The 15,472-nt window shown below is 43.3% G+C and overlaps 1 pseudogene; it reads right to left on the bottom strand.

The window, feature by feature from the left end:
- Positions 1–11,074: 11,074 nt before the first annotated feature.
- On the bottom strand, positions 11,075–15,110 carry LOC115109488 (zona pellucida sperm-binding protein 4-like; annotated as a pseudogene).
- Between the last annotated feature and the right edge of the window lie 362 nt (positions 15,111–15,472).

Below are 15,472 nucleotides of genomic sequence, written 5' to 3' on the forward strand. Positions count from 1 at the left end.
GGTATGTGCTAATCAACTTTCATACTGCAGTATACAATATATTTCAACCCTAATACTACCAGATATTCCTACTAAATGGAAAACATCCTATATAGTGAGGTGGCAGCCTATCTGTATCCTTTGCAATTTGCCTACCGCCCAAAACTGGTGTTGAAGATGCTCTGCTCGATCTCTTCTACAGAGTATATGAGCACCTGGAGAAACCCGGCTGTGTGGTGAGAACAATTTTCTTTTGACTTCTCCAGTGCTTTCAATACCACACAACCCCACCTGCTGGCCCAAAAGCTAAAGAAAATTCACGTAAATCCACACACAATAAATTGGATTGTGAACTAACTGACCAATAGACCACAGTCTGATGACTGCTATAGTGAGCTGTGTCAGGAGAGGATACGATGCTCATCACAGGGATATAACGGAGTCCTGTGGAATGGTGTGAGGCCAATTAATTGGACCTGAATGTACTAAAGTATCAAGGAGCTAGTGATAAATTCTAGGAAAAAGAAAGATGCTTTTAATCCCATTTCTATTAAGAGATTGGCACTGTTGACTCTTATAAGTACTTGGGTGTAATAGTGGACAACAAACTGAACTGGAAGGAGAATCCTCAGTGTCTACAAAAAATCCCAATCCACACTGTACTTTTTAAGGAAGCTTAGATCTTTTAATGTATGTGACAAAATGGTCCGTATGTTCTATAGCAGTGTCGTGGCGAGTGTAATGACCTATGCCATTGTGTGCTGGAAAGGGAATTTAGCTAAGGAAGACTTTAACAAGTTTGACAAAATCATTAACAAAGCCAGTGCTACAATTGGCTGCAGCCTGGAATCAATGCAGGACATGTTCATGAAAATGCTGCAACTAAAAACACATATGGTTATGTACATTGACACACACCCACTCCACAGCACTCTAATGCAACACAGGAGCAGCTTTAGTAGCAGGTTCATCCTGCCCAGATGTTCCACAGAGAGGTTTGGACGGTCATTTTTACCCACAGCCATGAAGCTTTTTAATGGCTTTTTAACACTTGAATCGGACTATTATTTTAGGGATACTATGGTTGGTGCATGTGCCTTTGTCTTAATGTGTTTTTTCCCCTTATTTTTATCATGTGTTGGTCATAGTGTGTTCTGTCATTGTAAGTCATTAATGATGCATGCTGTGATAAAACAGATGTTACATGTTTTCTCAAATGTTAGGATGATAAAATGTAACTTTGCAAACAGGTTGATAACTTGTAGCTACACAATTCCCTTCCATTCATGATCCCCTTTCTTACGTGCTAAAGGGTCATTGCTGAGGAAGGCCTGCAGGATGAGGAGGACCATGAGGTCATGGACTTCTTGGAGGAAGATACTTTTGATGAGGAGCTACTTGGTGAAAAAGAGGATGACAATTTTGAGACACACACAGATAGGACAGACAGGTGAATATTGACTGGTTTGAGAAGCAGCTGAACTGGTTCCCCCCTAACCCTCCCAAGTCGACGCTGGTGAAGCCTAAGCTAACATTTGGTTGATTTTCAGAACAGAAATAGGGATACTTCAATTTACTTGGTGACTGCTCTAGAAATTCTTGGCTTTGTTACAGGAAAGATAGAAAGGAGAATATGATGTGGTTTGGTTGTGTGGCAACTTTTTATATAACCTTGATTTTGACATGGAAGACATATTGAGACCTAGGTATATTTTCCAAATGCGCCCTGTATAATACAATTTAAAATACACAGTAAACAAACCAATAAAATACACATATACATACAGTGCATTCTGAAAGTATTCAGACCCCAGGATTTTTAAATATTTTTTTACGTTACAGCATTATTCTAAAATGTATTCAATTGTTTTTCTCCCTCGTAAATCTACACATAATACCACATAATGACAAAGCAAAAACAGGGTTTTAGAATGTTTTGCAAATGTATAAAACATGTACATAAGTATTCAGACCCTTTACTCAGTAATTTGTTGAAGCACCTTTGGCAGTAATTACAGCCTCAAGTCGTCTTGGGTATGATGCTTCAAGCTTAGCACACCTGTATTTGGCAAGTTTCTCAGATTCTTCTCTGCAGATCCTCTCAGGCACTGTCAGGTTGGATGGGGAGCATCATTGCACAGATATTTTCAGGTCTCTCCAGAGATGTTCGGTCGTGTTATGGTCCAGGCTCTGGCTGTGCCACTCAAGGACATTCAGAGACTTGTCCTGAAGACACTCCTGCATCGTCTGGCTGTGTGCTTAGGGTCATTCTCCTGTTGGGACGTGAACCTTCGTCCCAGTATGAGGTCCTGAGTGCTATGGAGCAGGATTTCATCAAGGATCTTTCTGTACTTTGCTCCGTTCATCTTTCTCTCGATCCTGACTAGTCTTCCAGTCCCTGCCACTGAAAAACATCCCCCCTAGGATGATACTGCCACCACGCTTCACCATAGGGTTGGTGCCAGGTTTCCTCCAGACGTGACGCTTGGAATTCAGGAGTTAAATCTTAGTTTCATCAGACCAGACAATCTTGTTTTTCATGGTATGATAGTCATTTAGGTGGCAAATTCGAAGTGGGCTGTCATGTGCCTTTTACTGAGGAGTGGCTTCCGTCTTACCACTCTAAAATAAAGGCCTGATTGGTGGAGTGCTGCAGAGATGGTTGTCCATCTGGAAGGTTCTCCCATCTCCACAGAGGAACTCTGGAACTCTGTCAGAGTGACCATCAGGTTCGTGGTCACCTCCCTGACCAAGGCCCTTCTCCACCAATTGCTCAGTTTGACTTGGCAGCCAGCTCTAGGAAGCAAATTTCATCCATTTAAGAATGATGGAGGCCACTGTGTTCTTGGGGATCTTCAATGCTGCAGAAATGCTTTGTTAACTTCCCCAGATCTGTGCCTTGACACAATCTTGTCTCTGAGCTCTACGGACAATTCCTTCAACCTCATGGCTTGGTTTTTGCTCTGACATGCACTGTCAACTGTGGGACCTTTATATAGACAGATGTGTGCCTTTCCAAATCATGTCCAACCAATTAAATTTACCATAGGTAGATTCCAAGTTGTAGAAACAGCTCAAGGATGATAGATGGAAACAGGATGCTCCTGAACTCAATTTCGAGTCTCATAAAGCAAAAGGTCTGAATACTTACGTAAATAAGGTATTTCTGTTTTTTATACATTTGCAAAAATGTCTAAAAACCTATTTTCATTTTGTCATTATGGGGTAATGCGTGTAGATTGATAAGGAAAATGTTTAATTTAATCCATTTTAGAATAAGGCTGTAACGTAACAACATGTGGAAAAAGTCAAGAGGCCTGAATACTTTCCGAAAGCACTGTATGCACACATTAAAATACAGGCTGTATGACAATCAAGTCCCCTAGGGCAGCACACAAACGTCGTCCGGGTTTGGCTGATGTAGGCCCGACATTGTAAATAATAATTTGTTCTTTACTGACTTGCCTAGTTAAACAAAGGTTAAATGAAAAAATGATTTAAAAAAACATTCTGAGAACAAATAAAACATCCCAAATCACCCAGAAAAACAGTTACTTTCCTCCACAAATAAATCACTAAATCAATACTTTAAGTTGCTCGAACAGCACTAGAACATCAAGATTAAATGTATTTTTAAAATGTTGTTCCAGCCATATGGTGCATTGAAACTAAAACCACATTTACCTAGCTCGGTGGTGTAATGTATAGGCAGGAAGTTAGAAGGTTAGTGCAGAAGGTTAGTTTACTAACAAGAAACATGAAGATAAACAAAATAGGAGTAACATACTGAACATAAACAAAGCCAATACTGCCTGAAGAGGGAGGCTAAGGAGGGCTAAATAAAGGGAGAGTAAACAGGGTGATGAAGCTCAGGTGTGCGCAATTATGGTTGCCAGGTGTGCTTAATCTGGGTTGCCTGGACCGGTGGTTAGTAGAACGGCGACATCGAGTACCAGAGCAGTAGTAGGCGTGACAGTACCCCCCGCATCCTGATGTGCGGCTCCAGCCGCAGGACGACGCTAGCCAAGGGGAAGGCCCAGATGGCGAGGAGCGGGCCGGTCCGGACCGTAGAGGTGGAAATCCCGGACGATGTCGGGATCCAGAATGTCTTCCACCAGGACCCAACAGCGCTCCTCTGGACTGTACCCCTCCCAGCCCACCAGGTCCTGGAGCCAACCCCCACAATGTTGGGAGTACAGGACGGACCTGACGGCATAGGCGGGGCTCCCATCAATGTCCAGGGGAGGTGGAGGGTTGTAACGGGGAACAGCACCAGCCAGAGGACCAGGAACCACTGGCCTGAAGAGGGAAACATGAAAAGAGGGTGATATTTGGAGGCTCACGTGGGCATTGTTACTTAACCTCCTCTGCACACCTGAACCACTCGTCCACCGCAGGAGCTTCGGTCTGGCTTGGGGTTCACGGAGCCAGGGCTGGCTGATATCCCAGGATACACTGGAAGGGGTTCAACCCAGTGGAGGAGTGACACAATTCTGGGTGTCCTCCGCCCAGGGAAGGAACCGGGCCCACTCCCCCTGTCGGTTCTGGCAGTTATTCCTAAGGAACCTCCCCAGCTCCTGGTTCATACTCTCCAGCTGCCTGTTGGACTGAGGCTGGTTCCCAGAATTGAGGCTGACCGTGACCCCCAGCTTCTCCATGAAGGTTAAATTGAATCTAGTGTTAAAAAGTGCCCACCTTGCTTGGTTAGGGTTCAGCCGCCTTGCTGTCCGTATGTACTCCAGGTTCCGATAGTCGGTGAGGATGAGAAATGGGTCCTTGGCCGCCTCCAGCAAGTGTCTCCACTCTGTTAATACCAACTTCACTGCTAAGAGCTCCCGGTCGCCAACGTCATAGTTCCTCTCTGCCGTTTTTTGAGTAGTATGCACATGGATACAATTGCTGTGGGTTACCTTGATGTTGGGACAGGAAGGCCTCCACGCCCACTTCTGAAGTGTTCACCTCCACCACGAAGGGCAGCATATGTCTGGGTGTTTCAGCAATCAGATGAGATTGTAGGCACTCCGCAGCTCTAATTGGGTAAAAGACCAGGCCCCGCAGAGCTGTTCGATCGTGGCCAGCACCAACGGGAGAGGGTAGCGGCAGTTGGTGATGATGAAATTGAGGCCTCTGTATTCGATGCACGGGAGTAGACCTCCGTCCTTCTAGGCTATGAAGAAGAAGACTGCCGATGTAGGGGAGGTGGATGTGCGGATGAAACCCTGTTGGAGAGCCTCCTGGATGTACTCCTCCGTAACCTTGGTTTCAGCCCCAGAAAGAGGGTAGATGCAGAGGCTCAGATCCTGAAAGCTGGTCCATGGCAAAGTTCCAAGGGAGATGAAGAGGGATACAGGTGGAGTGGGTCTTGGAGAAAACCTCCCTGAGATCCTGGTATATCTCCGGGATGTTGGGCTGGAGGGCACCACAAGACTCTCAACCGACGTGGAACCACAGGGGAAGGGAAAGCATGTCCTCCAGCATTCGGGTGCCCAGCCGGTGATTCTCATCCTCGACTATGAGATGGTGGGGTCATGACGTTCGAGCCAGGGGAGGCCGAGGATGATTTGGTGTACTGGTGCATTCATGATGAGGAAGGCTTTCTTGATGCATGGGTTCCAATGTGAGGGTGAGTGGTGCTGTGATGTGAGTTATGGTGCTGGATCCCAATGGTTGACTATCCAGTGCTTGGACTGGAAAAGGAGAGGAGAGCAGGTATGAGGTGATGTTTAGGGAGGAGGCGAGGCCTGGTCGATGAAATTCCCACCGACCCTGGAATCCACTAGAGTTGTAGAGACAACACATGAGGGATAGCCAGCCAGTGAAATGGAAACCAGAAATGGTTTTAGTGGAAAGTGATGACGTAATACTCGTGCCTACCCCGGGAGACGGTTGATCACGGGGCCGCCCCTCTGCCCTCGTGGACTCCCGGTTGGAACGCACCCTACACCGCTGGAGCTCCTGACCACAATAGGAACAGAGCCCTAGTTGTTTCCGGCTATGCCGCTCTGCCGCAGGGAGGTGTGTGGCCCCTACCTCCATTGGTTCAGGCTCTGTTTCAGGACGGCCAAAGGAGGAAGGCGAGAGACGAGGAGGGTGCTGGCGCTCTCAAAGAAGGTTATCCAGACGGATGGCCAGTGCTATGAAAGCGTCCAAGGAAAGGTTGTTGTCCCAACACGCGAAGACCTGAACAGAGCCATGAACCTCTCATAGGAACCCAGCTCCTCCTCTCCTCTCTTCCAGATATCTGTAGCTCACTCCAAAGCCCATCCGGTCAGCAGGGAAATAACTGTTGCAACCTTGGACATCTTGGTGGTGGGGGCTCCTCTCTGATGAGCGAAATAGAGAGATCACTGGGAGTAGGAAGCCACAGCATGTCGATGGAGTCCTGTCATATTTGTCTGGGAGGGACAATAGGGAATCGCTGACCTGAGCAGACTGCTGGATGGGCTGAGGGACAGGCTCGCTGGGACGACTCATGGTAGAGGGTCCTCCTCTCGGGTGTTGTCGAGGTGGTGAAGAACGCAGAGGACCTTATCCATTACCGTACCCAGTTGAGTTTGGAAACCCTGATTTACTGTGTTTGGCTTTTGATATGCAGAGGCCTATCGTATGCCCTGTATACATGGAGGGCCTAGTATCTGCAGGTTTTAGATTTTTCCTTTCAATTAAGCTCAAGACAACCAGGGGAGTTCCTTACTAATTAGTGACCTTAACCTGTCTAGGAACGGTGACTCCTCTCCTCGCCAACAGCCAATGAAATTGCAGGGCGCCAAATAAAAATCAACAGAAATCTCATAAATCAAATTTCTCAAACATACAAGTATTAGGCACCATTTTAAAGATAAAATTCTCGTTAATCCAGCCATGGTGTCTGATTTCAAAAATGCTTTACAGCGAAAGCTCCACAAACGATTATGTTAGGTCACCACCAACTCACAGAAAAACCCAGCCATTTTTCCAGCCAAAGAGAGGAGTCACAAAAAGCACAAATAGAGATAAAATTAATCACTAACCTTTGATGATCGTCATCAGATGACACTCATGGGACTTCATGTTACACAATACATGTATGTTTTGTTCGATAAAGTGCATATTTATATCCAAAAATCTAATTTTACATTGGCGCGTTATGTTCAGTAATGTTTTGGAAGCATTTGATGATCTTCATCAGAATGCACTCCCAGGAATCCCAGTTCCACAATAAATGTTTGATTTGTTCGGTAAAGTTACGAATTTTTGTCCATATACCTGCTTTAGTTAGGGCGTTTGGTAAACAAATCGAAACGGGCTTGCAACTTCCAGCGGAAAGGTCGGACGAAAATTCCAAAAAGTTAGATTACTGATCCTAGAAACATATCAAACGTTGTATAGAATCCATCTTTAGGATGTTTTTATCATAAATGTTCAATAATGTTCCAACCGGAGAATTCCATTGTCTGTAGAAAAGCCATGGAACGAGAGCTAACTCTCTCGTGACCGCGAGTCACGAGCCTGTAACACTCTGCCAGACCACTGACTCAAAGAGCCCTCATTCCCCCCTCCTTTATAGTAGAAGCCTCAAACAAGTTTCTAAAGACGGTTGACATCTAGTGGAAGCCGTAGGAAGTGCAATTTGACTCCATAGACACTGTGTATTCGATAGGCCAAGCTTTGAAAAACTACAAACCTCAGATTACCCAGTTCCTGGTTGGATTTTTCTCAGGTTTTCGCCTGCCATATGAGTTCTGTTATACTCACAGACATCATTCAAACAGTTTTAGAAACTTCAGAGTGTTTGCTATCCATATCTACTAATAATATGCATATATTAGCATCTGGGACTGAGTAGGAGGCAGTTTACTCTGGGCATGCTTTTCATCCAAAAGTGAAAATGCTGCCCCCTATCCCAAAGAAGTTTAAGTAATCAATCGGTTTTCTTTTTTTTCTTTTTTGCCTTTACCTCCCTTATCTCACCTCATTTGCTCACATTGTATATAGACTATACTGTATTATTGACTGTATGTTTGTTTTACTCCATGTGTAACTCTGTGTCGTTGTATGTGTCGAACTGCTTTGCTTTATCTTGGCCAGGTCACAATTGTAAATGAGAACTTGTTCTCAACTTGCCTACCTGGTTAAATAAAGGTGAAATAAAAAGTTTGAGGGAGGAGTGAAAACCGCAGATATTCGGCCCTCCGTGGAATGAGTTTAACACCTGTGCTGTAGATAATGATGGCATTCTGCAGGATGGTCCATAATGCAAACAGGCTGTTCTGGTCCTACATCTTCTGCTGACCTATTGCGTCTTCTGGTGACCTATTGAAAACAGTACAACAATGATATAGCAAATTAAGATGTGTGATGTATGCCTTTGGTTTTGATGACAAAACAAAAAAGCCAACACACCTGTGGAAGTTTGTGGCTTTCAGATTCCAACTCCAACTCTAACTGACAGATTGAGTACCACGTGCCTTTTGTTTTTCTTTTTTTAAGGGTAAGGAGTGGGCTCTAGATAATTATATCAGCCAATCAGGGCTGTATGTAAATATATTAAAATGTGTATCCCCATGCCCATACAGTCAGACTGAGCATTTCAGTGGCCCAAGAAGGCCCAGGGAAAATAGTAAAACATATATTTGGGAGTTATATGAAAAATATGAAAAAATAAACTTGATTTATTAGACAAAGTGATGATTTAACAGTATAATTAAAAAGACTGCATGGGGGCTTTAAACATGCTCACATGCACCTATCACTTCCATTTAAGTGATAATCCCCGAGAAGCCGCTGTTTGGAGGACACTGTGTTGTGCCAATATGCCCCCCAAACACCAGCTTCGAGGGCATTATCACTTTTATACAACAGGTTACTGTTAGGAAATTATGATTAATATGACTGAACAAATCATTTTAAATGGAACTGTAACTAAGTAAACTTATACTCTGTTTTATTATATCTGGTTAACAATATGAGTTCATAAGAAGGGATTGTGTGACACGGACAAGGAGTAATAAAAAGTTAATGAACTCCATTCCAACTAGGCAGAAACAAATGGGTTGGGGACTGTGTAAACACATAAGGTCGTTAGCCTATGGTTGACCCTACAGAAACTTAGCGCTGGGGTTTTTAGATAAGGCAGTGAGTGCATTCCTAGGTTTTCTGTTAATTAAAACTGTCAGTTCAGTGGTGATCGATAATGTTGAGGGGTCAAAAGTTATCTGGGAGTGTGTTAGTAAGTTAGAATGAACTTTTCACCTTACTTTGTCCCGGTCGAGAGGAGGGGATTCTGTTAAAGCAATGAAATGACGTCATGATCTGTATATAAACTGCTGCACGTGATTAAGTGGCAGCGCGCTCCGAGAATAAATTATATGACCTATTATTGAAAGACTGGTCTGCGTCTATTTTATGCAAACAAGAAATCTTACAATTCTCATAAAATAGATTAAGGGCTTTCAATTGATGAAAGCACATTGGTATAATTAAATTACAGTAACAGTTACCAACATTAAAATAATGTTTGACATACTTTCATCATTTTTATTTTGATGAATGAATTCGTACTGTTTCATCCTTCCACAAGATATAGTCCCGACACAAATCTAGGATTGTTATCCAAGCCGGCTGGTCATTCTATCGGTTCGGTTGCCAGAGACGCAACCTGGTCGTTCAGTCTTTTTGTTCTCTATCTATGGACACGACACAGTCGTTCGTTCTAAATGTTCCATTGCAATACTGGCTGGCAACGTTTGTATCCCTTGCTTGCTAGCTAGCCAACTATGGCAAACTTACATTCACATCAGCCAGCATAACAGGAAAGTTGCTGCATTTGCATTGGTTTAAGATGTTTTCGAGTGACATTTATTTGCATACATCCATAACAATGAGCTATTGAGACGTGATTTCGCCTGGCATAGAAAATGTGCTCACTTATCAGGACACAGTTGTTCAGAGGAGCTAGCCAACAACACAGCTAACACAATCACTTCAAACTGAAGATGGAAAGACTACAAACTAGCACTTTTCTTCTTTTTTAAAGAATTGACATTTCTTTGTATGTATCCATAAAAATTATGCCAGCTGATTCATGATTTCGACTGGCTGAGAAACGCTGCCTGCTCGTCTGTCTCGTCCAGACTCCTGATACATTCATTACCATGGGACAGCTGGAGATATAATTATAATATTGAAACAATGTTGCAAATGTTGGGGAGAACAACAGCAAGGTTTATACAAATCTCCGCTGTGAAAACGAAATGTTAGTCTAAAAGAAATGTGAGAATTTCTAGATGTTTTTTATGGTGGAGAATAAGTTTATACATTTCCTGCTAGACTGATGAGACAGTAAATAGGCATTTTAACGTCACAGATTTAGCCAGTGGTAACTTGTGGAATAGACACCGGCTTGAATGCGGTTTTAACCAATCATGATTAGATTCACCCGTTGTAAAATAATTGTTAGCTTGTGGTGGCTAATGTTAGCTGATGTTTTGCAGTGGCTGTTTAAAGAAAACCGAACAATGGATTCAAATTTCTCCTGGCACATAAACTACTTTAAGGATGTGGAACCATCTAACAATAAGTTGTAAAATCCTGAACTAGTTCTTCAAGAGGAAAGTTCATAGCCAGATTGACTATTTTGAAATAGGCTTTCAAATTTAAAAGTACAACGCCATAAATATTTTGAATTAAAAGCTTGGGCTGTGTAATTTCTTTCTGATTTAAAAACAATATCTTGAATATATCCTCAAAAGTCAAACGTCAAAATAATGTGTTAGCCCACTGATCTAAAGCCTATACACTAGCTCAAGGATGGGGATAATACAATTAATCTCCAAGACAAGGTTACTCATCACTTGGGCCAAGCCTGTCACTTCTGACACCAATGTGACGGACTAGGGCTCAAACTATGCGCTTCACCTCCGTTATGCACGCACGCTCGCATACACACATGCGCGTGCACGTGCACACTCACACGCACACACACGCACACACACACACACACACACACACACACCAGTGGAGGTTTGTATCACTTTAAAGTGGAGGAAGGCTCACTGTAATGACCGAATGGAATGAATGGAACTATAACCAAAAATGTATGAACAACAAGTTTGAGGACAGTCAGATTTATTTGCACATGCCTCACTGTGAAGTCATCATAACAGCCGACAGCACCACGGTGACAAAGTGCTTGAGTTAAGTCAAAAGATTTTCTAGTTGGTGAGCTCCCTTGGGTCAGTCAGGATCAGTTCGCCACTGGAAACCAAATTAGACTTGATTCTGGTGGTCTTCTGAACTGCAGCAGGAATGTCTCTCCCTGAAAAAAAAACATTTTATGTGGTCAGTTGCAGAGAGAGGGACGAGACTCAAACTATAGGGAAGGGTGGAAGGGATTGAAACTATTTGCTGGAATGCAATGCAGCCTATCATAGAAAAGTAACTCACTCTTTCTGTAGCATCTTGGTTCACAGCTGTCTCCTTGGGATGGCAGGCACACAGCTGTATTACAATGGATGAACACCTGCAAGAGACAGTACAGATTGGTTTTTAAAAATGCAATAAGTATCTAGCCAGATAATTACTACCCAAGAATAAATTAGAGTAGTTTAATATTTATGTAAACTATATGCTTTTATATTACTTATGTAATTGTAAGAAATAGGCCTACCAGAAAGTACCAATTGTGACCAAGCAAGCCGACACAATTTTGTTAAATCATTAATTACCAGTAATTAGTGGCAATAATATCACAAATACTAATTGTAATAGGACAGTGAAAAGTGTTTTCAAAAATCTAATGTAAGCATAAAGTACAGCACTTCTATTTCATGCATGAATTTAATAAACAGTGTTAGCATGATAATCAACAACATCAATGTAGTTGTTTCAAACCTCTTATTATTATTATGATTAATTTGAACTCTATGGTTCCAGTAGAATTAGAACACAGTCATACCCTCAGAATTAAATAGAACAATATCTGTAAATATGTAACATAAATCTATCTCTATGGTCATACCGTCTCCCTCAGGGGGGCCATAGACATTGGATCCACAAAGGTGAACATCTTAAGGACGAAGCGCCTGTAGTGGGTTGGGTAGGACAGACCCGAAGAGGGTCCCACAGGGATGGGAGTGGTCAGGTAACGGTCATCCTGGTAAGGACATCTAATGATATGAACAGAGAGAGAGAGAGACAGAGAGAGTGAGACGTAGACAGACAGACAGACAGAGTCATGGTCAAGTGTCTGTCTGCGTCAGGGTTGGCATGCCGCATGCCATGTTACGACTCTCAATTTGCCGTTACCCCCGTTACACCAGCAACGGCAAATACATTGATCAAGGCTATGAGATGACACATTGGTTTTGATAATAAAGACTAATATTTTTAAGTGAATAACTCCAAGAGCTGCTAAACATTTTCCTCAGCTTCACAAGGAAGGGCAGAACAGTAATTGGACGAAACAGTTACTAAAATGTTTACTACTTCTACTACTACCTATTCAGATATTTACCCATCAATGAGAAGGTCCCACTGGGGCAGGCTGAGAGGGTTTGAGGTTGTGGTAGCCCAGCAGCGACCCAGGGTCAGCACAATGTTGGGATCTGTTCTCGCCAGGATGCGAACCTCAGTGTACACAGGATCCCTGAGGACCTTGGTGATAGGGTAGTCTATCTCTGTGTAGTAAGAGCTGTAGGCCACTTCATCTGTTTCAAAAGAGGAAAGATTAATTCATTCACCCAGTTATTAATCCAACCAACCAATCAATTAATATAGTGCCACATACCTTCATTACATCCCTTGGTAAGGCATGATCCGCTGCCGAGTCTGAGCTCAACTGTGAGGGGTCCAGGAGCTATATCAGGATATGGAGGAGGAACCGGCTTCACATCAATAACCACAGCCACAATGGTACTGCCCTTATATCTGCACTGGAATGTTAGACTGGGAAGAAATGGCGTGTGGTCAGACATCTTGAAGGTGTCTGAGAGACTTTAAAGCAGGACATATAAGGTGATGACTAAAGATCCCATTGCTTATTTAACAATAAAAATTGCGTTAACTCCAGTGTCTTGTTAAAAGTTCCAACCAGGGATCTCACTTATCAAAGGTGAATGCACACAAAAGAGACTCTAAACCTTGTGTTCGCCAGTTTTCCCATAAAGGTTGGCATTTATCCTTGTTGACAGGAAAGTGTGGGTATCTCCATGCAAATCTCTGACTGTGCGTACACAGAACTTAGAGCGGTTGATCAATTGTATTGCAAGCAAATATTGTTATTTTTGAAGGAAATTAATGTGTACAGGAATTATAATAATGGTAGGCTAATAAGGACAGGGTTAATCATAACATTTATACATTTTCCATTGGTAATGTATGTTGCCCAATGTGTTTTTAAAAAACTTTGATTATATAGGCCTAAATTCTGTCTCTCCTTTTCTCACGACTGGTTTATTCCCACTACACAACAAATAATAGCCTACCATTTATCCATTGCTCATTTAATAGCCAAACATGCTCGGAAGTAAAGACCGGTAGCCTATTTAAATTGGGTAGGCTACAGTATTGATGGGAATGCAACATCATAGCCTATTTAAATTCAGAGCCTATACCAAAGCAGGATAAGCCAAATATTCAACAACAATTCGTATTTTCACGAGTGCAAAAATATAGTATGGCTCTAATTTATCAATGAAAACATGAGTATGTGCTGCGTTCGACAGTTGAATGATCCCAATAATTTGTTGCTCAAGCTAATCCTAGAATCTCCACGTACCCCAGAATTTGATGTATACACGGTTGATAAATGAGGCCCCTGGCCCCATATATAGTACACAACAATTTAAAGTGATGGTTCCTTAGGATGTTGATGTTTTTGTGTTGTTATTATAATCATTTTTTTTTATATCACCTACTCAAATTGGCTGTCCCTGGTGATGGAGCCAAAGGGGCCAACCCCCACTTGATATGAAGAGGACATCCTATTCTCATAGATAATAGTATCAGGTTCCTCCTGCAATAAACACAACTATGTTATACAGGTCATCTTTAAGAGGCAAAATCACCATAGCTTTGACAACGAGCTTTTGTCACAATGTGGCAGCATCTTTAAACCTGAATAAACAATCAGTGATATGATCATGATATGATCATTGTTGCAACCAATACAGAAGATGTGATCCAATGATTTGAAGGAGATAGGAGCTACTTCCCTGTACTGAGACGGAAGCCAGGCACAGGTGATACGTACCGTCATGACAGTTCCACATTCAGTGACTTTAAACTGGTAGATGGCAAAGACAGAAGTTGTGCCAATAGCATGGCAGTGGGGTCCGTTTGTCCCCAGCAGGCTGATGGAGTCCAGTTCCAGGCTGGGCAGAGTGGCATCCCTGGCCACCACCACCACAAACTGGCCATCCTTGGTACACTGAACAGTCACTGGTGACAAAGAGCATAACAAAAACATGAACTTAGTGTCCTTGAGTAAATTGGAGCATGTTGGAACATGTTGATATTAAACTGCTTTGGATAAAAATTGTCCATATATAAGTGGAAGTGGAATCAGTGAGAGTTCAGAATACAATGATTTGTTTTCTGGTGAAGTGCGATAAACAAGTTTCTCTGAGGGGGCAGTACATAAAATAAAACCGTACTGTTTACAACATAGAGTTCTAAAGTAAAATGAGCATGGTCAAAAACATACCTGATTTTCCGTAGAAGCACATCCGTCCATCAAAACAGCAGTTAATGGCATCACAATGGGCGGCAGTGATGTCAGGAAGTCCACACTGCACCTTGTGTTGGCCATCAACATCACAGCTCTGCTTTGAGCCTGGGTCAGAGGGGAATTTAGGCCTCTGAAGCGGCGTACCGGGTTGGACAGGCCACTTAGGGGGTTGAACAGGCCACTGAGGGGGTTGGGCAGGCCTCTGAGGGGGTTGGGCAGGTCTTTGAGGGGGTTGGGAAGACCACTTAGGGGGTTGAACAGGCCACTGAGGGGGTTGGGCAGGCCTCTGAGGGGGTTGGGCAGGCCTCTGAGGGGGTTGGGCAGGCCTCTGAGGGGGCTGGGCAGGCCTCTGAGGGGGCTGGGCAGGCCTCTGAGGGGGCTGGGCAGGTCTTGGAAGAGGTTGAACAGGCTTCTGAGGGGCATAGTCAGGCCATGACGGTGTCTGGTTGGGTGGCCACCCTGGTTTTTCAATGTAAACCTGAGCATCACACAGCCAGCCAAGCGTGGCCACTGCCACTAGACAAACTGCACTCCACTTCATCGCAATGGCTTCGCTACAAGAACTAATCCGCAATGTTCACTGGATGCTGTGATGAGGATGAAGGAATTGCGGCCACCTTTATAACAGATGGAGCGTTGTTTACTTATTGGAAATCCGCCCCCTCTTTATCTGACCGTTCATTTTCTGAGGGGTCAAGGTTTTAGCCAATCAAATGCCCTGGCTAATGTTCCTTTAGTAGCACACTATTCAAAACAGTTGTGTAACATTTGCGAACATCCAACATT

The sequence above is a fragment of the Oncorhynchus nerka genome, linkage group LG25 (assembly GCF_034236695.1).
Source record: "Oncorhynchus nerka isolate Pitt River linkage group LG25, Oner_Uvic_2.0, whole genome shotgun sequence".
NCBI classification, from domain to species: Eukaryota; Metazoa; Chordata; class Actinopteri; order Salmoniformes; family Salmonidae; genus Oncorhynchus; species Oncorhynchus nerka.